The following is a 27842-nucleotide window of genomic DNA, read 5'->3' as shown; positions in this document are numbered from 1 at the left end:
AAAAAAATAAAAATGGAACTTCTGTTTGACCCAGTGATCCCACTTCTGGGAATATATCCTAAGAATCCCAAAATACCAACCAGAAAGAATATATGCACCCCTATATTCATAGCACCATTATTTTCAATAGCTAAGATATTTAAACAGCCCAAGTGCCCATCAGCGGAGGACTGGATAAAAAGCCCTGGAACATTTACACAATACAATATTATGCAGCTGGAGAGAGAGACAGAGAGAGAGAGAGAGAGAGAGAGAGAGAGAGAGAGAGAGAGAGGTTCTAACCCTTTGAGACAGCATGGACCTAGAGACTATTATGCTAAGCAAAATAAGCCAGTTAGAGAAAAGATAAATATCACATGATCTCACTTATATGTGGAATCTAGTGAACAAGGTAAACTGATGAATAAAATAGGTTTAGAGGTATGGATCACGTAACAGAATAATAGGTATCAGTTGTGGGTGTGAGGGGAGAGGACAGGAAAAATTAACCAAAGAACATATATGCATAAATGGTCACAGGCAATAGCATGGGGAAGGCCTAGGGTGGGGCAAGGGTTGTGTGGAGTGGGGCAAAAAGGGAGAAAATAAAAACCATCTGTAATACTGTTAACAATAAAATAAAATTTAAAAAGAAAGTCAATGTCTACAATTGTCAAAGAAGAGTATAAACTTTTAGATTGGTATATCTAGTGTATCTCTCACATATGTAGAATATATGCACTCCAGGCACTTACTAAGACAGCCTGATCCTTTATTTTTTAATGAGGTATAACTTATATAAAGTATATCTTAAATGTACAGCTAAATAAATGTTTACATGTGCTCTATTAGACCTGTATAATCACCACCAAAGTCAAATTAAAGAGCATTTCAGCACCTAAAAATTCTCTCTTGTGTATCTACCCAGTAACTACTGCCCTGACCCCCACAGATAAAAACTGTTCTAAACCCTAGCATCATAAATTAGTTTTGCCTATTCTTGAAATAGAAATGATGTTACATAGTATACTAGTAGCCCGGTGCACGAAATTCATGCACTGGGGTGGGGGGAGGAAAGGGGCCCCTCAGTCTGGCCTTCACCCTCTCCAATCTGAGACTCCTCAGGGAATGTCCAACTACCTGTTTGTGCCCACACTTTTAACAGATAACAGCTCCATTGTTGTTTCTTTCTTATGCTTAAAACCATTGGAATTAGTAGGTATTCAAAGTGTGTATACATTTTGGGGGGACACCCTGTATATCTCTAGTCAGCGGTGAAAGAAACCGACAGCAGATTTGGAACCTCCAGACAGGGAACCTCACTCACTCCCCGCATATCTCCCCACTTCACTTCCCACCTTCGTGGGCAGCAGGAGAATCAACGTTTTCTCTCATTAATTCAGAAAAGCTCGTCCTATCACCCGCTGCCTGGCAGGAGTGTGCTAGGCCCCAAGCAAGCGAGGCTCAGTCAGGGCAGCCTTCGCTCATAGGTGCTGGCACCCAAAGTGCACATTCCTCCTCTACAGTCACCCCGACTATCCCACTGTTTCACTGAGAGGACAGAATTCCTCTCCACCTCTGGGTTCTTGATCTTGAACGCTGACCAAAGGCGCCTCAGCGAGGGCTGCCCGCGCCCACCAGGTGTGTCTGTCTGCATCTGCCCCAGCCTCAGCACCTGCATTAACTCCCTAGAGGTGATCTTGTAGCTGCACTGGCCTCCGTGGGAACAGGGCATCACCACTCATCCCTCTCACTGTCATCTCACAGGCGCCCACCCTCAGCACCCAGGATACCCAGACACTCTCCAAAGGACGTGAGCGCATCAGAGGGGATGTGTGCACATCCTGTGGGGGTGTTAGGCATGCTGGGTTGATGGAAGTGCGGTGGAGAGGTGGGGGGAACTTGTGCATGCCTTGGTTTGCAACTGTTGCAGGCGCGGGAGGGTGACAGTGTGCTGGGGGATGTTCGCACGCCAGGCGGGGATGTGCACACCAGAGGCTTCTGGCTTTGCAGATCCTCAAACCCCCGTGGTGCAGCCAGGAGGACATCAGTCTGGCCCGCCACTGTGGCTGTCCCTGCGATCCTGCACCTTCTGGGCCAGGAGGTGGATCTTGCACAGCCACTCCTGGGCACTAATGGCCTGTAGGCGCTGCTACCTCAGCTCAGCCTGCAGGCTCCGCTTGGCATGCTCAAAGCTATCACCACCGCCATGTGGGGAGTACAGGCTGCCCTCCTCTGGCCTGCCTCCCCTGTCCAGAGGCTCTCTGCGCTGCTCACCTGCCCAGAGTGACTGGGGCTGGGTGGAAGCCAGGTGTCCTGCCCTGCCCAACCCCGGCCGATCCACCCCTGTGCGAGCTGCCGCCCCGCCGGGAAGGGTCACCAATCTGGGTCCCAGGACCACGGACAGCCTGAAGCACTGCCCCCGCCGGCCAGGTCGTGGATCCGGGTCCCAGACCTCAGACAGCCTCAAGTGCTGCCCCCCGCCCAGCAGGGTTACAGATCCAGTCCGGGACCGTGGACAGCTTTGCCCGTTGCTGCCCGCCTTCAGCATGCAAATTTGCCACATCTTGTTGCTTCAGGGTGGGGGTCCCCACTGGGGTGCCTGGCCAGTCTGGGTGAGGGGCTGAGGTCCATTTTCAGGCTGGCGGGCGACTGAAGCTCCCAACTTCTCCTTTTTTTCTTTTCTTTTTTATTCTGGGATTTATTTACCTTCTATGGCTGTCACTGGAGCTGAGAGCTGGCTTTAGCTCTGAGGCCAGGCTGCAGCTCTGAGACCTCGGCTGCTGAAAGCAGTTATCTGCGTTTGTTCTATAATTGAAACACTGTTGCAACTCCAGCTCTGAGGCCCAGCTGGCTGAAAGCAGGTTTCTGGAGCTTGTTTACCTTCTATAATTGCAACATTGTTTCTTAGACTGCAGCTCAGAGGCTGGCAGCAGCAGGCGGGGAACCTTGGCTTCCTCCATCACTGGAGCAAGTAAGCCTCCTGTTCGCTTCAGCTGCCTGGCTGCTGGCCGCCATCTTGGTTGGCAGTTAATTTGCATATCGCCCTGATTAGCCAATGGGAAGTGTGTCAGAGCTATGGTTAATTACCATGTTTGTCTATTATTATATAGGATTTAGTATCTGGCTTCATTTGTTCAACATACCATTTTTGAGAATTATCTATATTGTTATATGATCTCTCTTATTTCTGTGTAGTATTTGATTGCATAAATGCACCACCATTTGTTTGTGTATTCATTTTACTACTAGAGGCCCGGTGCACGAAATTTGTGCATAGGTGGGGTCCCTAGGCCTAGCTGGCGATCATGGCTGATCTGTGGGGTGATCGGGGGGGGGGGGTCCTCACTGGCACCTGCCTTGGCTGACCTGGTGCCACCTGCTCTCCAGCCTCGCCCCCCACTGCCACCGCCATTCGGGGCCTGCAGGCTGGGGGAAGCAACTGAATTGAGCATCTATCCCCTAGTGGTCAGTGCGCATCATAGCAACCTGTTGTTCCACCAGTCATTCTGCCATTCAGTCGATTTGCATATTAGGCTTTTATTATACAGGATGACGGACATTTGGTTTTATTCCAGCTTGCGGCTATTATTAATAAATCTACCATAAGCATTCAGGTACATATGTTTTGGTGGACATAGTGCTCATTTCTGATGTACCCACTAAGAGTGGGTATATGTATGTTTACTTTTAGAATATATCACAAAAAAATTTTCCAAAGAGGCTATACAAATTAGTAATTCCAGTAGAAAATTGAATCTAGACTTAGACAACAGTTTATTTCAATAAGACTGTGGGCAGAATTCATATTCTATCAGGAAATTATTAGAAACATGCTAATTTCTTGTTCTGCTAGGTTACTAATATACCTTGTTTCAAGCTAGATTATTAAAAAATACTTGACTTTACTACATTATTTTAGATACCCCAAGTCAATGATTGAATTTTTATTGGCAATTTGTATAAGAAACAGAAACTGGACTTCTCATCAATTTGACATACAGATGAAGGAAAGGATTCTCCAACTTACATAAAACCAAAGGAATGTTAGATTTGATAATTTTAACTTTTAAATATGTAGCTGATGTCAAAGGAAAAATCCCAGGTGCCCAAAATTTAAAAAAAAAAAAATTTAAAGTCTAAGTAAAATGCTGGGTTTGACATCAAATGTCCCACCCAATATCAGAATTTGGTAAGTGCATAAGGAACAGGGATTCTCTCAAGAATCAAGAAATTATTTTTCAACACTCAATTTCAATTTGTCCCAAGATAAACTGCCTATCTTGTGGATTTCAAAGCTCAGTGCCTTTCATTCACCCAGTTAACTAAACCAAATCCAGGGCTTGGCAAACGTTTTTCCTGTAAAAAGTCATATAGTAAGTATTTTAGGCTCTGCGGGACAGATGGTCTCTATCACAAGTACTCATCTGCGTATGTTGTAGTGCAAAGCAACTATCAATGGCACATGAATGAACAGCCATGGCTGTGTCCCAATAAAATTTTATTTACAAAAACAGGCAGCCAACTATATTTCAGCCAAGGCCTATGGCTTTTTTACCCCTATTTATTAGGGCAGCAAGCTAGGCTCCTACAACATACTTCCCTTCAACATCTAATCAATCCCATCTAATCTCCACTAATAAAAGAGAAACATGGTAATTGGCGTACGACCGCTACCCTTCCCATTGGCTAATCAGGGCAATATGCAAATTAACTGTCAGCCAAGATGGTGGCCGGCAGCCAGGCAGCTTGAAACTAACATGAGGCTTGCTTGCTTCAGTGACGGAGGACTCCAACGTTCCCCGCCGGCTGCTGCAGGCCTCTGAGCCTGCGGTTTCAAACACTGTAACAAATACAGACACTAAACAAAACTCCAGAAACCAGCTTTCAGCAGGCTGGAATCTCAGAGCTGGAGTTGATACAGAGTTTCGAGAACCAAAACAAACCAGATACCTGCTTTCAGGAGCGGAGGCCTAAGAGCTGGAGCCTCAGAGCTAAAGCTGGCCCAGAATTAAAAAAAAAAGAAAAAAAGGAGCAGTTGGGAGCTTCAGTCCCAGCCTGATAACAGCCCTCAGCCCCTCACCCAGACTGGCCAGGCACCCCAGTGGGGACCCCCACCCTGAAGGGTGTGTGACCAGCTGCAAACAGCCATCATCCCCTCATCCAGGCTGGCCAGGCACCCCAGTGGGGACCCCCACTCTGATCCAGGACACCCTTCAGGGCAAACCAGCCAGCCCCCACATGTGCACCAGGCCTCTATTCTATATAGTAAAATGGTAATATGCCTCCCAGCACTGGGATCAGTGTGACAGGGGGCAGCGCCCAAACCCCCTGATTGCCCTGCAGCTCTGTGTGTGACAGGGGGCAGGGCCACAACCTCCCTATCGGCCCTGCTCTGTTTGTGACAGGTGAAGGCGCCCCAACCCCCTGATAGGCCCTGCTCTGTGGGTGATAGAGGGTGGCGCCCCAACCACGCCCCCCCCCATGGGCCCTGCTCTGTGTGTGATGGGGAGCAGCCATAACCTCCCCATTGGCCCTGCCCTGAGTGTGACAGTGGCGGCGCCCCAACCCCCTGATCGGCCCTGCTCTGTGGGTGACAGGGGGTGGTGTGCCAACTCCCCTATTGGCCCTACTCTGTGAGTGACAGGGGGGAGCTCCCCAACCCACTGATTGGCCCTGCTCTGTGCATGACAGGGGGTGGCGTCAACACCTCCCCATCGACTCTGCCTTGAGTGTGACACCCCTCAGGGCAAACCAGTCAGCCCCCACCATGCACCAGGCCTCTATTCTATATAGTAAAAGGGTAATATGCCTCCCAGCACCGGGATCAGCGGAGCCGTGAGGTCTCCTGGCACCAGGATCAGCATGACAGGGGGCAGTGCCCAAACCCCCTGATCGCCCTGCGGCTATGTGTGTGACAGGGTGTGGCACCCCAACCCCCCCACCCCACGGGCCCTGCTCTGTGTGTGATGGGGTAGAGCCATAACCTCCCCATCGGCCCTGCCCTGAGTGTGACAGTGGCAGCGCCCCAACCCCCTGGTTGGCCCTACTCTGTGGGTGATAGAGGGTAGTATCCCAACCCTCTGATCTGCCCTGCTCTGTGCATGACAGGGGGGAGCTCCCCAACCCCCTGATGGGCCCTGCTCTGTGCATGACAGGGGGCAGCACCCCAACCCCCGGATTGGCCCTGCTCTGTGCGTGACAGGGGGCAGCACCCCAACCCCTGGATTGGCCCTGCTCTGTGCGTGACAGGTGGTGGCACCACAACCTCCCCATCAACCCTGCCTTGAGTGTGACAGGGGGCGGTGCCCCAACCCCCCAATCGGCCCTACCCTGAGCGTGACTGAGGGTGGCATCGCAACCTCATGATCCGCCCTGCTCTGTGCATGACAGGGGGTGGCGCCCCAACTCCCCAATTGGCCCTGCTCTGAGCCCGACCAGGAGCTGCACCTAGGGATTAGGCTTTCCCTCTGCCACCCGGGAGCAGGCCTAAGCCAGCAGGTCGTTATCTCCCAAGGGGTCCCAGACTGCGAGAGGGCACAGGCCGGGTTGAGGGACCCCCCTGCTCGCCGAGTGCACAAATTTTTGTGCACCGGGCCTCTAGTCTATATTATAACAGGCCTGTGGCCTTAACACCGTGAGGACCAAAGACAGGCACAGGTGGCAGGGGCTGTGATCGTGGTGAGGCACGCACGAATGGGCGGGGCTGCAAGCCCAGAGAGGCTGCACGGGTGGGCAGGGCCATTCGATTCCACACACTGTGCTTCTAGTTTCAAAATAATATTGCAAGCTAGACAGTTTTTCTTTGAACACATGTTCAAAGCAAGTAAAATCTTTCTAAAATATTTACCAACATTATATACATTTAAATTTATTAAAGTAAAATACTTTTATATTGAAAAGGGTAAGAGTCCCAATATATATTTGAGAAAACTGAGGGTATTTTTATTCCTGCTTCTTACCAAGCAAACCTGCATGATCTTAGTTTTTTTCTACTTTGAGTAGGCCTATTTTGTGCATTCTCTACTACAAGATAATGTGAATGTAGATTATATTTGCCAAAAGAATATAATATTAAAATAGTTCTCTGTGAATCAGGTTAAAACTTTTTCCAAATAGTCACTTAATAAACCAGATTAACTGTAAGTAGGAGATAAAAGACAAAAAGCAAGAATGAAACAGAGATTCCAAGATGGCGGCCGGCAGGACAGCAGTGAGGAGGAGAGTGTGAGTGAGTGAGCCTAGCCAGGCAGCCTCTGCTACTGCTGTAATCTCTCCTGGGATGGCCAGCTGTGCCACAGAGAGCTTAGATAAGAATGTATCAAAGGGGAGAGCTGCTGTGACTGGGAGCCCAGCCGCCCCTTTACCCAGGGTTCTCTCAGACACCACCCGGGATCCTACAGCTACTCCGGCCAGAAACCTACTGCCTCGGCTGCCCACCCATGGACACTGGGACTCCAGCCGCCCCAGCTGAGGGCTTCTGTGAGTTCTGGAGGGCACTCCCCTTCCCTGATCTAGATGCCTTAGTCCCAGGCACCAAAACCCTGCTCATGTCCACGAACAGCCAAGCCTTATGTAGCAGCCCCAGGAACTGTGACCACTCCAGCAGCCACAGAAGCAACTGCTGCCCATGACCATCAGAGGAGCAGATCAGCCCGTGAGCAGCCACTGCCGATGACCACCCGAGGAGCAGCTACCACCTGCAACCGCGTGAGGAGCAACTGGCCAGTGACCCCCAAGGAGCAGCCTCCACCCACGACTGCACCAGGAGCAACTGCACCATGAGAAGCTTCCTCCATGCAACCGCATCAGAAGCAGTTGCCCCATGACCGCCAAATGAGCGGCCGCCACCCACAACCACCCGAGGAGAAGACACCACCTGTGACCACATGAAAAACAACTGGAAGCAGGGGACAGAGTGCGGAATCTCAGAGGGAAGGTGGGGGAGTGGGAGGTAATCAACCAAAGACCTTGTGTTCCTATATGTATAACCCATGGACAATAGGGTGCTGAAGGCCTGAGGCAGGGGAGGGGTGCAGAAGCGGGTTGGAGGGAGTTAATGGTGGGAAAAGGAGGACATATGCAATACTTTCAACAATAAAGAATTATTTAAATAAAACAACAACCTTGTTTTCCTATTATAAAACATTCAGCTGATGTCAGTGCTTTGAAGCTAATTTTTCTCCTTAGCCATGAAATTATTAGAGTCATGTAATGCAATTAAGTATACACTGAATAAAAAGAGCCCAAAACTATTGTGATATTTTCTTTCCAGTCTATTATTCTTATAGACTACTAGAGGCCCAGTGTATGAAATTCGTGCATGGGTAGGGTCCCTAGAGCTGGCCAGCAATCAGGGCCAATCTGCGGGGCGACCAGTGGGGCAATCGGGTGGGGAGGGGGGGTCCCAGTTGGCACCCACCTTGGCTGGCCTGGGGCCTGTAGGCAGTTCCTGCATTGTGCGTTCAGTCAATTTGCATATTAGGCTTTTATTATATAGGATGATTAGAAAACCCACTATAAGGTATGATAAACTAGATGTTCACAGAAATCACTCCTTGTAGAGCACAAGTAAAGATGCAATATGTTTGGAGGAAAAAATTCTAGTTTAACACATGACAAGGCTGGCAGAAAGCAAAAGAACTCCTAGAAGTCAGAGCAAGAAATTTCTTATCCGCAGAAGTAAGAATGCCCAATGTTACTTTTGATCTATGCTCAATCCGGGCAGATTAGATTCTGGATTTTATTGGAATACCCATTGGTAGAGAAGAGACCAAGAAAAGGCAGGACCAGAAGAGGCTAGAAGATTAGATGAGAGGATAGAGGTACAAGCTGTGTAATAGTAGTTACTTCTGGTCAGGAGGGAGGGGATGTCAGAGAAACACAGAAGATGTTCGAATGGTACTGCTGTCATTTTGTTCTCTTTTTTAAAATACATTTTATTGATTTCTTACAGAGAGGAAGGGAGAGGGATAGATAGTTAGAAACATCGATCAGCTGCCTTCTGCACACTCCCTAGTGGGTATGTGCCCACAACCAAGGTATATGCCCTTGACCGGAATCGAACCTGGGACCCTTGAGTCCTCAGACCGACGCTCTATTCACTGAACCAAACCAGTTAGGGTGCCATTTTGTTCTTAAATTAGGTGGTAGGTACCTAGAGATTTGTTTTCTTTATATTCCCCAAATTACACATGGATTGTTTCCATAAAATTGCTTTAGTTTAATGTGAAATAACTTTGCCGAAGCGAAATCCATGTCAAAATATGAAGGATATTTTCAAATTAGAAAATGATCTCTGTTGCCCACAAAAAGCACAACTAATATGTTAAAACACCTGTATATGCAAAGTAACCCCAAAGGACATGTTTTAATAAAGCTTTTACAATTATCCTCCTCCTCTACCTCATCACCACCATCCTATATTTTAAAAATCAGAGATGATCCTGAACCATGTTTTATTCAATTAAGTAAAGCTCAATTCTGTTATCAAATTCACCATTCTTTTCACTGTGTTATCAGTTTGTAACAGATGACCCTGGATCAGCTGCAAATGACTTGTGAGTTTTTAAAATATAGTTTATTGATTTTTGTACAGAGAGGAAGGGAGAGAGATAGAGAGTTAGAAACATCGATGAGAGAGAAACATCGATCAGCTGCCTCCTGCACATCTCCCACTGGGGATGTGCCCCCAACCCAGGTACATGCCCTTGGCCGGAATCGAACCTGGGACCCTTCCGTCCACAGGCCGACGCTCTATCCACTGAGCCAAACCGGTTTCAGTGACTTGTGAGTTTGTTAATGTCAAATTCATGCACCCAAAACAAAGAATAACTAAAAAAACAAGGTTTTATTTTAATTTTCTAATCTTTTAAAACAATTCCAAAATAGGAAATGCAAAATATTTTGAGGAGTGGTCACTCACCAGAATATGTGTCAGCTTCCTAAACAACAACCCTAGAAAGGCCAATTCATTCAAATGTGAAAAACCTTGTTACGTTTTTTTAAAAAACCAATGTCTTGCCGAAACCGGTTTGGCTCAGTGGATAGAGCGTCCACCTGCGGACTGAAAGGTCCCAGGTTCGATTCCGGTCAAGGGCATGTACCTGGGTTGCGGGCACATCCACAGTATAGCTGAAAATTTATACCTTTTACTAACCTCCCCTTATTTCCTCCATTCAGCTTTTGGCATCCAATTTTTTACTCTGATTCTCTGAGTTTTACTTTTTTTAGAGTCTACATCTAAGTGATGCCATGCACTATTTCTCTTTCTCTGTCTGGCTTATTTCACTTAAATAATTCCCTGAAGATCCATCCATATTGTCACAAATGGCAGGTTTTCCATCTTTCTCATGGTGAAATAATAAATACCCCCTTGTATATATATACACCACATATTTTTATCCATGCATTTGTTGATGGACACTTAGATTGTTTTTATACCTTGGCTATTGTTAATAATGCTGCAATGAAAGTGGGAGTTTGGATATCTCTTTGATATCCTATTCTTATTTTCTTTGCATATTTACCCAAAAGTGGGATTTCTAGGTTATACACGTGTGTTGTTGTCTTTTTATGAACTTCCATATTATTTTCTGTAATGGCTCCACCAGTTTACCTTCCTCCAACCTGCATAAGTATTCCCTTTTCCCCATATCCTTTACAACACTTGCTCTCTCTTATCTTTTTCCTGCTAACCATTCTAACAGGTGTTAGGTGATATTTTGGTTGTGGTTTTGATTCCCATTTCTCTGAATATTAGTGATGTTGACCACCTATTCATGTGCTTGTTGTTCATCTGTATGTCTTCTTTAGAAAAATATCTATTCAATCATATGTCATGTTTGTGGATAAAAAGAATTAACGTCATTAAAAATGTCCATACTACCCAACACAATCTAGAGATTCAACACAATTCTTATTAAAATACCAATGGCGTATATCACAGATCTAGAACAAATATTCCAAAAATTTATATGGAACTAAAAATGACCCTGAAAACCTCAGCAATATTGAGAAAGGAAAAAACAAAATTGGAGGTATCACAATACCTGATATCAAACTATACTAAAAAGCCATTTAGTCAAAACAGTCTGGTACTGGCATAAGAACAGTCATGTAGATCAATGGAACAGAACAGGGAGCCCAGAAATCAACCCAGGCCTATATGGTCAATTAATATTTGGCAAAGGAGGCAAAATCATACAATAGAATAAAGACAGTCTTTTCAATAAAAGGTGTTAGGAAAATTGGACAGGTACATGCAAAGAAAATGAAATCAAACTACCAACTTACACCATACAAAAGAATAAACTCAAAATAGATAAAAGACTTAAATGTAAGTTGCAAAACCATAAAAATCCTAGAAAACATAGGCAGCAAAATCTCATACACCTCTCACAGCAATATCTAACAATATATCTCCTAGGGAAAGGAAAATAAAGAAAAAAAATACACAAATAAGACTACATCAAACTAAAAAGCTTCTGCACAGCACATGAAACGATCAATGAAATGAAAAGGGAACCCACTGTATGGGAGAACATATTTGCCAATGGTACATCTGATAAGGGGTTAATTTTAAAAATATATAAAGAACTTGTACAACTCAACACCAGGAAGACAAACAATCCAATTAAGAAATGAGCCAAAGACCTGAATAGACACTTCTCCACAGAGGACATACAGATGACCAACAGACATTTTAAAAATGTTGGACATCACTAATCATCAGAGAGATACAAATTAAAACTACAATGAGATATCACCTCACACCTGCAAGAATGGCTACTGTCAATAAGTCAACAAAAAACAAGTGATGGCAAAGATGTGCAGAAAAGGGAAATTTTGTGTACTGTTGGTGGGAATGTAGACTGGTGCAGCCACTATATAGAAAAGAGTATGGAGGTTCCTCAAAAAATTGAAAATAGAACTGACTTTTGGCCCAATGATCCCACTTCTGGGAAAATATCCTTAAAATCCTAAAACACCAATCAGAAAGAATATATGCACCCCTAAGTTCATAGCAGTGTTATTTAAACAACTGGAAACAGCTCAAGTGCCCATCAGTATGTGAGTGGATTAAAAAGCTGTGATACATTTACACAAGGGAATACTATGCAACTATAAAAAATAAGGAACTCTTACTTTTGCAACAACATGAACTGACCTGGAGATTATTATGCTAAGTGAAATAAGCCAGTCAGAGAAAGACAAATACCATACGATCTCATTTATATGTGGAATCTAATGAACAAAATAAACTGATGAACAAAATAGAAACAGAGGTGTGGATACATGGAAGGGACTGACAGCTATTGGAGGGAAGGGAGGAAGGGGGATTTTGATGAAAGCATATGAAAGGATTAGCCAAAGAATGGATATGCATAATCCATAGACATAGCTAACAGTGTGATGATGATCAGAGGGAAGAGGTTGAGGGGGCTGTGTGGAGGTGGGCAAAAGAAAAGAAAAAAATCTATCCAGTTCCCCTGCTAATTTTCAATTGGATTCTCTCTTCCTTCCTTCCTTCCTTCCTTCCTTCCTTCCTTCCTTCCTTCCTTCCTTCCTTCCTTCCTCCCTCCCTCCCTCCCTCCCTCCCTCTTTCTTTCTTTCTTTCTTCCTTCCTTCCTTCCTTCCTTCCTTCCTTCCTTCCTTCCTTCCTTCCTTCCTTCCTTTCTTCTTTCTTTCTTTCTTTCTTTCTTTCTTTCTTTCTTTCTTTCTTTCTTTCTTTCTTTCTTTCTCTTTCTTCGCTATTGAATTGTACGAGTTCTTTGTATATTTTGGATATGAATCCCTTATCAAATATGTGATTAACAAATATTTTCTTCAACTCATATATTGCCTTTTCATTTTATTGATGGTTTCCTTTGCTGTGCAAAGCTTTTTAGTTTGCTGTAGTCCCATTCATTTATTTTTGCTTTTGTTTCCTTTGCTTTTGGTGTCAAATCCAAAAAGTCAATGCCAAGATCAATGTCAAGGAGCTTACCTGCTATATTTTCTTCTAGAAGTTGTATGTTTTCAGATCTTATATTCAAGTCTTTAATCCATTTTGAGTTGACTTTTGTATTTGGTTTAAGAGAGGAGTTAAGCTTCATTCTTTTACATTTGGCTGTCCACCACCATTCAGCGAAGAAACTATCATTTCTCTATTGCATACACTTGAGTCCTCTGTTGTAAACTAATGACCCATATATAAATGGGTTTCTTTTGGGTCTCTTTATTTTGTTCCATTGATCTCTGTGTCTGTCTTTACACCAATATCATACTGTTTTGATTACTATAGCATTGTAATGTAGCTTGAAATCTGGTAGTGTGATGCCTCCAGCTATGTTCTTCTTTCTCAAGATTGTGTCTAAATATTCAGGATCTTTTGTGGTTCCATACAAACTCTAGGACTGGCTTTCTTTTTCTTTTATTTCTGAAAAAAAAAATGCCACTGGAATTTTATAGGGATTGCATTCAAATCTTGTTCCTGATCTTAGAGGAAAAGCTTTTAGCTTTACACTATTGACTATGATGTTAGCTGTGGTTTTGTCATATATAGAGTTTATTATGTTTCTAGAGGCTTAATGCACGAAATTTGTCCCCAGGGTGTGGGGGAGGGTCCCTCATCCCCGCTTGCACCCTCTTGCAATCCGGGACCCCTTGGGGAATGTCTGACTGACGGTTTAGGCCTGATCAGACCTAAACCAGCAGTCAGATATCCCTCTCACAATCTGGGGCCCCTTGCTCTTAACTGCCCACCTGCTTGCTCCTTACCACTTGGCTCACCACTCCTTACCACCTGCCTGCTCCTTGCTGCTTGGCTCGCTGATCCTTAGCGCTACCGCGGAGGTGGGAGAGGCTCCTGCCACCACCTCTGCACTCACCAGCCATGAGTATGGCTTCTGGCTGAATGGTGCTCCCGCTGTGGGAGCGCACTGACCACTAGGGGGCAGCTCCTGCATTGAGCATCTGTCCCCTGGTGGTCAGTGCGTGTCATAGTGACTGGTCGTTCTGGTCATTCCAGTTGTTCTGCCTTAACGGTCACTGGACTTTATTTATATATATATATATATATATATATATATATATATATATATACATACATATATATATATATATATATATATATATATATATGTTTCTTCTACACTGATTTTGTTTAGAACTTTTAAAAAAATAATTTTTTAAATGAATTTTCCCAAATAGCTTTTCTGTATCTATTGAAATGATCATATAAAACTTATGCATCACTTTCTTAGTGTGGTGTGTCACATTGATTCATTTACAAATGTTGAATCGTTCTTGCATCCTTGGAATAAATCTCATTTTATCATGGTATATGATACTTTAATGTGTTTTTGAATTCAGCTTGCTAACATTTTGTTGAGGATTTTTCATCTATGTTCCTTAGGGGATATTGGCCTGTAACTTTCTTTTCTTGCAGTACCCTTGATTGGTTTTGGTATCAGGATAATGCTGCCCTCATAAGATGAGTTAGGAAGTATTTCCTTCTCTCCTATTTTATGGAAGAGTTTGAAAATAGTGTTATTAATTCTTCCTTAAATGTTTGATAGAATTACCGTAGCTGGTTTGGCTCAGTGAATAGAGCATCAGCCTGCGAACTAAAGGGTACCAGGTTTGATTCCTGTCAAGGGCACTGTAGCAGGATCCTCCCAGCTCTGGTCAGGGAACATGCAGGAGGCAACCAATTGATACGTTTCTCTCATATCAATATTTCTCTCTGTCTTTCCCTCTCTCTTCCACTCTCTCTAAGAAATCAATAGGAAAATATCCTCAAGTGAGGATTGAAGAAAAAAAAATGTTTGGTAGAATTCACCACTGAAGCTAAACCGTGCTGGAATTTTGTTTGTTGAAGGTTATTATTATTATTATTATTATTATTATTAATTCATTCTTTTTTCTAGTAATTGTTCACATTTTCTGCTCTTCATAATTCAGTCTTGGTTGATTGTATAAATGTATTCATTTCTTCTAGGTTGTCCAGTTTTGAGGTATATAATTGTTCATGGTAGTCTCTTATGATTCTTTGTATTTGTGTAATATTAGTTGTAATGTCACCTCTTTCATTTCTAATTTTACTTATTTGAGTCCACTTTTTTTCTTGGTAAGTATAGCTAGAGGTTTGTCTATTTTGTTTACCTTTTCAAAAAATAGCTCTTAGTTTTATCAATCCTTACTATTGTATTTCTAGTCTCTATTTCATTAATGTTCACTCTGATCTTTATCATTTACTTCTTTCTACTAACTTTAGGGCTAGTTGTTTTTATTTTCTAGTTTCTTGAAGTATAAAGTTAGGTTGTTTTTGAGCTCTTTCTTTTTTATTAATGTAGGCATTTATTACTATGAACTTCTCTCTTATTAATGCTTTTGCTGCATTCCATGAGTTATGGTATGTTCTGTTTTCATTTTTGTCTCAAGATATTTTTCAATTCCCCTTTTGATTTCTTCTTTGATCCATAGGTTGTTAAGTATTTTGTTAAACCTCCACATATTTGTAAATTTTTCAGTTTTCTTTTTGTACTTGATTTGTTTCATACTATTGTGGTCAGAAAATATTTTTAATATAATTTCAGTCTTCTTAAATTTATTAAGACTGCTTTGTAGCCTAATATATGATCTATGCTGAAGAATGACCCATATGTGCTTAAGAAGAATGTGTATCTTTCTATTGTTAGATGAAATGTTCAGTAAATATCTGTTAACTCCATCTGGTTTTATGTATAGTATAAGTTCAATATTTCCTGGGTAATCTATTCATTGTTCAAAGTGGGATACTGAAGGCCCCTACTATTATTCTAATGATGTCTATTTTCCTCCTTCAGGTCTGTTAATACTTGTTTTATTATTTTTAAGTATTCCTATGTTAAATGCATAAATATTTACAAATGTTGTATCCTCTCATTAAACTGACCCTTTGTCATTATATAATGACCTTCTTTGTCTCTTAAAGTATTTTCCTTAAAGTCGCCATTCCTTCTTTATTTCTCCATAGTATTTGTCACATCTAACATACTATACTTTCTAAAATGTTTTTATTGTCTGTCTCTTACACTAAAATGTAAGTCCCTTGAGTTCAGGGATTTTTGTCATTTTGTTCCTACTGTGTATAGAGCAACTAAATACACAGTTGACATGCACTAAATATTTTTGTATGAATGAATAAATAAAAGAGGGTCATCTATGTTCACCTATTTCATATAATGATGGGAGAAAAAAATTATACCTAAGGACCTTTGAGAGTGAGTCAAGTCTTTTAAGTTACTGTAGTTATTAGAGTTTGCGATGCAGTCAGTTAGCAGCCCTCTGGCTTCTGTGCCTCATTGATAAATCAGAATTGAAAAGCAGGGTACACTCTTTCAAAAAATTTTCTCCCTTACCCACTATTTAAATCAAATGAACATTATAGAAACATTCCTTATTGCCAATAGATCTTGTCAAAACCCTCCAATATTTCAATACCAATTCCCCAAAGAAGAAACTCAATGCTAGGCGTGAGTCAAACAATCAGTTAGCAGCTGCCATTCTTAAGTTACTTTCTACACCCTGTTTTTTTCCCCATTTAAAATTCTTAAACCTTCAAGTTCTGTTCATTCTTCTGGTGAAAGATTTAATTATTGGTATTTTTAGTGGTACTTGTTCACTACAGGAATGATGAAAGGTGATTAGAATCACAACCGAGTGGGGCTGAAGTGTGCTGTAGTGATGATGAGAGTGAGCAGTGAATGAGCACTGGGTTTGAAACATCCACCAAGACAAGAGACTTCAGCCAGATACAGCAATTATTCATTTAGAAGAAGCTCATATACACAAATCAGCTCAAAAATTCCTATAACAGACAGCCAACTTCATTTTTTAGCATTATGTTTTCTTTATATATTAAATTATAGAATCTTAGTGTAATATCAGCATTACAGTAAAAAGTAAATTGTAATTTGTATATTTTCTCTCTGTGTTCTACTTTTGAAGAAATAGAGTTATGTGCAGCATTTCAGAGTGAAAACTCTTTCCTTGCACTCTGGCTTTGGTCTATAACTCAGTTTCCATGACTGGCTCAACATAAATCTATATATAAAAAATCCTAATATGCAAATAGACCAAACTGCAGAACAACTGAACAATTGAACAATCAAACAACTGGTCACTATGACATGCGCTGACCACTGGGGGTGCATGCGGAACATGGAGGGCTTTGGAAGCAGGCAGCAGAGCACGGAACATGGTGGGCAATGGCCACGGTGCCATGGTGGAGCAGGTGAGCAGGGGCTCCAGACCAGGGCAGGACACCGGTCGCTGTCATCAGGGCAAGGTACTGGTGGTAACTGAAAATTCTTTGCTCCCACACACCGCGGTCCTACCTAGTGCTGACACCAGCTGCTGGCTCTGGCGCTGGTTGCACCTGCTGCCGGTGCCTGACTCACCACTTAGACCCACTGCGGGTGCCTGACACCGGCCCCAATCACTCAGCACCATCAGCGGGTTTGAGCAGCAGCTGCCATCCCTTATTGCCCCTCAGGGCTTCTATACCTCTCCCTGCTCCTAAGGGGCCATTGGGGCTGGTAGCTGCCTTTCACATCCACTGCCAGCAACAGCCCCACTTGGAGCTGCCCCTAACACTGGCAGCCAGTGCCTGGCGCTGGTCCAGATTACTCAGTGCCATCAGTGGGTATGAGCAGCAGATGCTGGCTCCTATCACCCCTAAGGGCTTCTCTACCTCCCCCTGATCCTGGGTGGCAATTGGGGCAGCAGCTGCTGCTCACACCCACTGACAGCACTAGCCCTGCTTGCACCCACTGCTGGGGCCAGCCCCAATCACTCCACGTCATCAGCAGGTGCGAGTGAGGCCCGTCCTGTCAGCAAATGGGAACAGTGGTGGCAGGAGTGGAGTTGCCAGGAGGGGCCAGGTGGGGACAAAGAGGATGGGGCAAGACCTGCCCCTGTGCCCACTGCAACCTCTCCGCCCACAGTTCCTTTCAAGGTGCACAAATTTGTGCACTGGGCCCCCAGTCCTATCTAATAATAGACAAACGTGGCAATTAACCATAACTCTGACACGCTTCCCATTGGCTAATCAGGGCGATATGCAAATTAACTGCCAACCAAGATGGCGGGTGGCAGCCAGGAAGCTGAAGCGAACAGGAGGCTTGCTTGCTCCAGTGATGGAGGAAGCCAAGGTTCCCTGCCTGCCACTGCTGGCCTTTGAGCTGCAGTCTAAGAAACAATGTTGCAGTTATAGAAGCTAAACAAACCCCAGAAACCTGCTTTCAGCCAGCTGGGCCTCAGAGCTGGAGTTGCAACAGTGTTTCAATTATAGAAGCCAAACAAACCGAGGTCTCAGAGCTGGAGCCAAGCCTCAGAGCTAAAGCCAGCTCTCAGCTCCAGTGACAGCCATAGAAGGTAAATAAATCCCAGAATAAAAAAATTTTTAAAAAAGGAGAGGTTGGGAGTTTCAGTCACCCACCAGCCTGAAAATGGCCCTCAGCCCCTCACCCAGACTGGCCCGGCCCCCCAGTGGGGACCCTCACCCTGAAGGGGGTGTGACCAGTTGCAAACAGACATCATCACCTCATCCAGGCTGGCCAGGCACCCAAGCGGGACCCCCACCCTGATCTGGGACACCCTTCAGGACAAACGAGCCAGCCCCCACCCGTGCACCAGGCCTCTATCCTATATAGAAAATGGGTAATATGCAAACTGACCCTAACAGCAGAAGGACAGGGAATGACTGGTCACTATGACACACACTGACCACCAGGGGGCAGATGCTCAATGCAGGAGCTGCCCTCTGGTGGTCAGGGTGCTCTCACATGGGAGGAGCTCTGCTCAGCCACAAGCCAGGCTGATGGCTGCCAGTACAGCGGTGGTGGTGGGAGCCTCTCCTGCCTCCTCAGCAGCACTAAAGATGTCCGACTGCAGTTTAGGCCTGCTCCCCACTGGCAAGTGGACATCCCCCGAGGGCTGCCGGGTTGCCAGAGGGATGTTTGATTGCCATCTTAGGCCCAATCCCCTGGGTAGCAGGCCTAAGCCAGCAGGTGGTCATCCCCTGAGGGGTCCCAGACTGCAAGAGAGCACAGGCCGGGCTGAGGGACCCCCTCTCCCTCCACCCGAGTGCACCAATTTTTGTGCATCGGGCCTCTAGTATTAATATAAATAGAATAACCAATGTCTTCCCTTTTAGCATACCAGTTTCTTACTGGTCCATACAGCTTTTGATTCAAAACAATTTACCTAATTTATAGAATTTGATAGTATTTGGGTGTTGGGTGACATTCATACATAGGGAAATGAAAACAAGATGTTACCAAGAAGTCATTGCTCAATATCTATATCAGAAATTTATTTATCTGAAATCCTGCTGAAATCCAGGGAGTTCAGCAGGGAGTATAATAATATTTCTCAATTTATTTAATAATTCTAGTTAGTTTCCCAATCTCTAGAGGAGAACCTAACCTTCTACAAAATCTATTAGTCTATGTGGGCAAATATATATCTTTAACTGGTGGGCCTAATTTTATATATGAATCTTATTCATTACTTAAAGTTTACAGAAAATGCAATAATCTCACTTTTAAATAATTATGTGAAATATAGTAAATACAATGTTGTTCAAACTCTAAGCATTATCACTCTACTTTCATCATTTTTGCTATATCCGTTGTACTGTTATTTCTTAACTAGAGGCCTGGTGCATGAATTCATGCATCAGTGGGGTCCTTCAGCCTGGCCTATGCTTTCTTGCAATCTGGAACCCCTCTGGGGATGTCAGACAGCTGGTTTTGGCCAGATCCCAGCAGGCCAGAGCCAAAACCAGATTTCTGACATCCCCTGAGTGATGCAATAGTGTGCAAAGCAATAGAAAGCCTGGGAGGAGCCTGAGCCCTGGCTGGGAGCTGCTCCCACTCGTCCGGCCCCACGGCACCTGCCTCTGCCACCACTTGGTAGCACTGCTGTGGAGGCAGGAGAGGCTCGCACTGCTGCAGCTGGACTCGCCAGCTGTGAGTCCGGTGTCTGGCACCTGTCAGTCAGCTGAGCAGCGCTTCCACTGTGGGAGCACACTGACCACCAGAGGGCAGCTACTACATTGAGTGTCTGCCCCCTGGTGGTCAGTGCATGTCATAGAGATTGGTCAACCAGTCGCTTAGGTATCCTATCTAATAAAAGAGAAACATGGTAATTAGCCGTACATCCGCTACCCTTCCCATTGGCTAATCAGGGCGATATGCAAATTAACTGCCAGCCACGATGGCGGCCGGCAGTCAGGCAGCTTGAAGCGAACATGAGGCTTGCTTGCTTCAGTGACAGAGGACTCCAACATTCCCCGCCTGCCATTGCCGGCCTCTGAGCTTGCAGTTTGAAACATTGTTACAAAAATAGGAGCTAAACAAAACCCCAGAACCTGCTTTCAGCCAGCCAGGATCTCAGAGCTGGAGTTGAAACAGTGTTTCCATTATAGAACCCAAACAAACCAGATACCTGCTTTCAGGAGCAGAGGCCTAAGAGCTGGAGCAAAGTCTCAGAACTAAAGCTGGCCCAGAATAAAAAAAAAAAAGAAAAAAGGAGCGGTTGGGAGCTTCAGTCACCCGCCAGCCTGAAAACAGCCATCAGCCCCTCACCCAGACTGGCCAGGCACCCCAGTGGGGACCCCCACCCTGAAAGGTGTGTGACCAGCTGCAAACAGCCATCATCCCCTCACCCAGGCTGGCCAGGCACCCCAGTGGGGACCCCCCACCCTGATCCAGAACACCCTTCAGAGCAAACCAGCCGGCCCCCACCATACACCAGGCCGCTATCCTATATAGTAAAAGGGTAATATGCCTACCAGCACTGGGATCAGCGGAGCCGCGAGGCCTCCCAGCACCAGGATCAGCATGACAGGGGGCAGCGCCCAAACCCCCTGATCGCCCTGTGGCTCTGTGTGTGACAGGGGGCGGGGCCACAACCTCCCTATAGGCCCTGCTCTGTTCCTGACAGGGGAAGGCGCCCCAACCCCCTGATCAGCCCTGCTCTGTGCCTGATAGGTGGGAGCTCCCCAACCCCCTGATTGCCCTGCGGCTCTGTGTGTGACAGGGTGCGATGCCCAAACCCCCCCTCCCCCATGGGTCCTGCTCTGTGTGTGATGGGGTAGAGCCATAACCTCCCCATTGGCCCTGCCCCGAGTGTGACAGTGGCGGCGCCCCTACACCCTGATCGGCCCTGCTCTGTGGGTGATAGAGGGCAGCGCCCCAACCGCCCCCCATGGGCCCTGCTCTGTGTGTGACAGGGTAGAGCCATAACCTCCCCATCGGCCCTGCCCTGAGTGTGACAGGGTGCGGCGCCCCAACCCCCTGATCCTCCCTGCTCCGTGTGTGACAGGGGCAGTGCCCCAACTCCCCTATTGGCCCTACTCTGTGAGTGAGAGGGGGAAGCTCCTCAACCCTCTGATTGGCCCTGCTCTGTGCATGACAGGGGTGAGCTCCCCAATCCCCTGATTGGCCCTGCTCTGTGAGTGACAGGGACAGCGCCCCAACTCCCTATTGGCCCTGCTCTGTGTGTGATAGGGGGTGGCACCGCAACCTCCCCATCGACCCTGCCTTGAGTGTGACAGGGGGCGGTGCCCCAAACCCCCAATCGGCCCTACCCTGAGCATGACTGAGGGTGGAATCACAACCTCCCGATCTGCCCTGTTTTGTGCATGACAGGGGGCGGCACCCCAATTCCCCAATCAGCCCTGCTCTGATCCCGACCAGGGGCTGCACCTATGGATTGGGCCTACCCTCTGCCACCCGGGAGCAGGCCTAAGACAGCAGGTCGTTATATCCCGAGGGATCCCAGACTGCGAGCGGGCCCAGGCCGGGCTGAGGGACCCCCCCTCTCCAAGTGCACAAATGTTTGTGCACCAGGGGCCCAGTGCATGAAATTGCACAAGACCCAAGACCCAGAGTCCCACGGCTTGGCAGGACCCAGCAAGGGTCCTGCAGCCACTGCCGCCACTGCCATCGCTGCTCCAGGAGGCAGGACCCAGAAAGAGTTTTGTGGCAGCTTCGCCACAGCTGTAGGGGCGGGACCTAGAAAGAGTTCCATGGCCACTGCCACTGCCGCCGCCATTGGATGCGGGACCTAGAAACCTGCCTGCCACCCTGCCACCCCGGTGGGACCCAGAAACCGGGCTGCCACCCCGGTGGGACACAGAAACCCACCCACACCTCCAGTCAAGTCCTCCAGAGTCAAATCCCCACCCACCCACACATGTCCACCACACACGCAGCCTTACCCACCCCGCACATGCAGCCTCCTGCTGATCGGTTGTTACGGCATGATGGCGTGACGACTACAGGCTTTTTATATAATAGATAGATAATAATTTAAATTCCATTAATAGTTTTCTTCTTTTTTTAAAAAAATATATTTTATTGATTTTTTACAGAGAGGAAGGGAGAGAGATAGAGAGTTAGAAACATCGATGAGAGAGAAACATCGATCAGCTGCCTCCTGCACATCTCCTACTGGGGATATGCCCGCAACCCAGGTACATGCCCTTGGCCAGAATCGAACCTGGGACCTTTCAGTCTGCAGGCCGACGCTCTATCCACTGAGCCAAACTGGTTTCAGCAATAGTTTTCTTTACAAACCTACCTTTATCTTCACTCTAAGGTAACAAATTAACAAATATTTATTAAACATGTATTTTGTGACATGTTTTTGAGAGCTGGAAACAGCTGTGACTAGGATGGACAAAGAACCTCTCTCACAGAAATGACATTCTAATGGATAAGAACCTCTCTCACAGAAATGACATTCTAATGGATAAGAGAGTCAATAAACAAAAAATATAGGGCATTCTATAAATACAATGTCAGCTCAGTACTATAAAGAACTCTAAGAGAATGTAAGGAGAAAAAAGGAGATAAAGTTGGATTAGTGACCCTATGAAGGAGTGATATTGAGTGGAGACTTAAGTGAAATCCCACAAAGGTCTCAGCAGTGAAAAATAGAATGGTCAGTGTCCCAATGTGAGAATGAGCCCACCATACCTAAGGAATAGTGAGAATGCTGGGACAAAGGAAGGAGAAGAGGCTAGAGATGAGGCCTCAGAGTCAGGCAGGAAACAGTTCAGGTAGGACCTCTTCTGAGTGAAATTTCTTCTGAGTGAAACAAGAAACCATTGAAGGGTTTTCAGCAGGGGAGGGACATTAAATGTTTTCCATTCATAATCATCATTCAGGCTTCTTTGTGAAGGGCTCACCCTAGACTAGCAATTCTGGAAACCACTTAAGAAGCTCCTACAGAGAGAGACAAAAATGGTGGCAAAATAGGCAGGCATGTCCTGAGCCTTATCACAGAGCAAATAGAAGGAGCAACTAAATCCAATAACATCCACCTAGTATTGGGGAAGTAGACACAGCTGGTGAGACAATTTGCATCTGGGAAGGAAAGAGGATGCCTGGAGAAAGGTAAAATCAGGGATCTGGGCTGGAGAGAACTGTGAGACCTCTGAGCCCAGAGGGTCAGAAGGAAGCCACACAGCACCAAGTCCTCATCCATTGGGACAGGCATAACATTTGACTGTGGAAAAGAGGTCCAAGGGCTGTTGGCAGCAGGGGATTCTAGATCTAAGCCCACAGCCGCAAGAGGCTGAGCTCGGAGGGGGCAGGCTAAAACTGCCCAAGCTGCATGGTGCTGGGGGAGGCGGGGAGAGAGAAACTTGCAGTGGCACAGTTGTTTCCCCTCTTTTTGGTCTTTACTTTTATTCACTAAACCCAGTTCATAGGACCTTTCAAATACAAACACTCACTGTTGGTTGAGGTGCAGGTGGAGATGTGGACTTGTGGAGTCTGGGGAAAGGCTGAGGAGAAGAGCAGGATGGGGAGAGCTGGCCGGGGGTCTGGCACTAGGACATACCTGACACTCTGGACCTAAGCAGCCATTTTTTCCTAAAGAGATAGCCCCTCCCTTCAGTCTCCAGACAATCAATACAGCCACACCCAGTTACAGAGGATACAAAAATAAATCTGAATAGTCCCTGAGAGCCCTCAGGGACTGGACTGAAGAGAGGCCGTTTAGTCCTGGAAAGCAATATGGCAACCTCCCCAACTATAGCCCTGTCAGAAACAGCTGCTTGAGAGATTAAGATCAACAGCAGGCAGATAGGCTAAGTGGGCAGATTGGTCCCGACTGCTGGCAGTCAAGGTGGTGGAGATAGACACAAACAGGAGCGGTGGACCACTTGGAACTTCAATATGGTGCTGACACCTAATAGGAAACTGAGAAGTGGCAGACAGTACAGAAGACTGAGATCTTAAATCAGCCCCTTGGGGCATGAAAACTTGACAGAAACTAATGACACTTCACTTTTCCCTTTTTTTAAAATTTTATTTTATTCCTAGAGGTCTGGTGCATGAAAACTAGTGCACTGGATGGGGGTCCCTCAGCCGGCCTGCCTCATCTCATAGTCCAGGAACCTTCAGGGGATGTCCTACTGACGGCTTAGGCCCTCGGTCCTCCCTTCTTAGTGCTGGCCCCGCCCCCCACCCACTGGCGGGTGGGGGCTGATCTGGGGCCAGGCCAGCTAGGGGAGGGGCTATGGGAGGTTGAGGCACAGTAGGTCGCACCCTGTCCAGCCTCTGTGGAGGCATGGCTCAAGGACGGGGTCTGTTCTGCTGCCTCTGTGGCTGCTTCTGTGGAAGGGGCAGCACTGAGACTGGGATCAGGCAGCCTCCTCTCCTGATGCCTCTGCAGAAGGGGCCACAGTGCTGGACAGGTCCCCCCTGAGGCCTGTCCCATGCCACCTCTGAGAAAGGGGCCACGGAGCTGGACCGGCTCACACCACCACCTCTCCTGTGCCTCCACTTCTCCTGCACCATTGCCTCTCCTGCACTGCCGGCCCGCTGTGGCTTTGTCTGAAAAGATGTTCAGAAGGATGTCCACTCCATCTGGTCTAATTAGCATATTACCATTTTATTAGTATAGATTATTTTATCTCTTTTTTTCTTTTTTCTTTATTTTCCTTTTTTGGTTTGTTTCTTTATTTTTTTATTTCTTTTTGCATTATTTTTTATTATTCTATTTTTATTTTTTATTTTATCCTACTTTTTTAATTAATTGTTTTTCTTTTCTTTCTCTTTCTCTTTCTTCTTATCTACTCATCATCTTTATACTTCCTCTATACTGAACTGAGGTCCTACCCATATTCATCCAGTACCTTAACCTTAATTTCTGTATGTAAGCTCAGCCTCTACAGATTCTGCCCCCTCCCTCTTTTCTGGGTGTTTGATGTTTCCATTTTTTGGTTTATCTGTTTGTTTTGTGGTATTTTCTCCATATATATATATATAATTTTCCCTTTTCTTCCTTTTTCTTCTTTTTCTTTTCTCTCTTACCAGTTTTTCTCTCCTTGATATCATTTGTGCCATCTTTTCTCTGCCTTGATTCTCTTTTCTCTGGTGGTCACTCATATTGGGGTTAATGGTGTCATGAGTACATTCGTGTTTTGTTCCCTTTGTGTCATGTCTTGTTGAGTTGCATTTTGTCCTGTTTGTAAATGTGGTAGAGGACGAGCCACATAACCAGACACCCGGAGAGGAGACTACATACACAAATGGGTCAGTAACACTCCAGACCCAACTACAGAGGCAGGAAGATGGCAGCAGTGAGAGAGTGTGAGGGAGGGAGGGAGTGAAAGGAGAGTGTGTGGACATGTGGGGTGTGTGTGTGTATGTGAGTGAGATCCCATAGGACCTTTGGGGGCTGGCAGACTGGGCTTGCCTAGCTAGGCAGCCTTTGCTACCATTGCAAACAGTCGCGGGGCAGCCAGCTCTACCACAGAGGCCACGACATCTTGAAGGGGAGAGCTGCTGTGATAGGGAGACCAGCCTCACCTCCACCCAGGGTGTCTTCAGACACCCCTCGGGATTCTACAGCCACCTCCACTAGGATCCTTCTGCCTCAGCTGTGGTCCCATGAACACCAAGACTCCAGCCACGGGCTCCTGTGAGTTCCAAAGCATGCTCCCCTCTGGCTGGCCCAGCACTTTAGCCCAGGGCACCAAAATGGCACAAGCAGCAGCCACATGAGCAACCTGCCCCGTCTAAGGAGGAGCAGCCCTCTGAGCAGCCCACCCCCATCTGAGTAGGAAGAGCTGTGCACAGCCAGCCCCTGTCCAAGGAACAGCAACCACATGCAGCCCACCCCCATCCAAGTAGCGGCAGTTGTACAAGCAGCTTGCCATGGTCCAAGGAACAGCAGCCTTGTGAGCAGCCTTCCCCCGTCCGAGGAGCAGCAGCCACATGAGCAATCTGCTCTCTTCCAAGGAGCAGCAGCTACATAAGCAACTCGCCGCTGCCCACCCAAGGAGCAGTAGCTGCACACAGCCTGCCACTATAAAAGGAGCAGCAGCCATGCTAGCAACCCACGTGTGTCTGAGGAGCAGCAGCTACACACAGCTCACCCTTGTCCGAGGAGCAGCAGCTGCACTAGGAGCCCACCCCTCTTCAAGGAGCAGGAGCAGCAAGCATCAGGCCCCATCCAATAAGAAGCAACTGCACACAGCCCGCCCCGTCTGAGGAGCAGCAGCTACACAAGTAGCCCAGTCCCACCAGCCAGAGAAGCAACCACTACTGTGAGCAGTGATGTGAGCAGTGACCACCTGATGAGCCACTGCCACCAGAGTAGCCACTGCCACCCAAGGAGCAGAGCCCACACAACTCAACACCTAGATTTTTTGGTGAGAGCAAAAATAGCGAGATAAAGAAACCCCCAAAGGAAAGAAAAGGAGGAATCATAAGAAAAGGAGCTAAGTGAAACCAAGGCATGCAATATGTCAGAAAAAGAATTCAGAATAAAGGTTATAGAGTTAATAAACCAGATGGATGAAAAAATCAAAAACATACATTAAGAATCAAGAGGAAATAAAGAGTTATATAGCTACAATAAAAAAAATCACTATGGAAAGTTACAACTTTAGATTAGGAGAAGTGGAGGAGCGAATTAGCAAATTAGAAGACTGGGAAGCAAAACACACACAATCTGAAATGCAATAGGAGAAAAAAATAGACAGGAGGAGAGCCTAAGGGAGCTTTGGGACAACATGAAACCGAGCAATATATGAATAATAGGGGTGCTAGAATGACAAGGAGAGGAACAAGGGGTTAGAAAACCTATTTGAAGAAATAATGTCAGATAACTTCCCTGATTTGGGGAAGAAAAAAGTCACACAAGCACAGAGACTCCCAAACAAGATAAACCTAAAAAGACACATGCCAAGACACATCATAATTATGATGGCAAACTCTGGGACAAAGAGAATCTTAAAGGCTGCAAGAGAGAGAGAGAAAGTTAAGTACAAGGGATCTCCAATTAGATTATTAAAAGATTTCTCAAAAGAAACACATCAGGCCATAAAGGAATGGTAGGAAGATTACAAAGTGATGCAAAGCAAGAGACTGAATCCAAGAATACTGTATCCAACAAGGCTATCATTAAAAACTGAAGGTGAAAAAAGGAGCTTCACTGACCAAAAAAAGGCCAAGGGAGTTTATCACTACCTAGCCAGCAATAAAGGAAATGCTAAATGGACTGGTATAAAAAGAAGAAATAAAAAGTGAAGAAGGAACAGGCACAAAAAATAAAAATGGCTACAAATAAGTACATATCAATAATAACTTTAAACATAAATGGACTAAATGCTCCAATCAAAAGACATCGAGTGGCTGAATCGATAAGAAAACATGACCCATATATATGCTGTCTACAAAAGTCCCACCTCAGAACAAGGGACTCACACAGGCTAAATGTGAAGGGATGGAAAAATATCTTCCAGGCAAATGAAAATAAAAAAAAAAAGCTGGGATAGCAATACTTATATCTGACAAAATAGATCTCAA

Source organism: Myotis nattereri (assembly GCF_964212035.1).
Source record: "Myotis nattereri genome assembly, chromosome: 3".
Taxonomy (NCBI): domain Eukaryota; kingdom Metazoa; phylum Chordata; class Mammalia; order Chiroptera; family Vespertilionidae; genus Myotis; species Myotis nattereri.
This window is presented reverse-complemented; position numbering follows the sequence as displayed.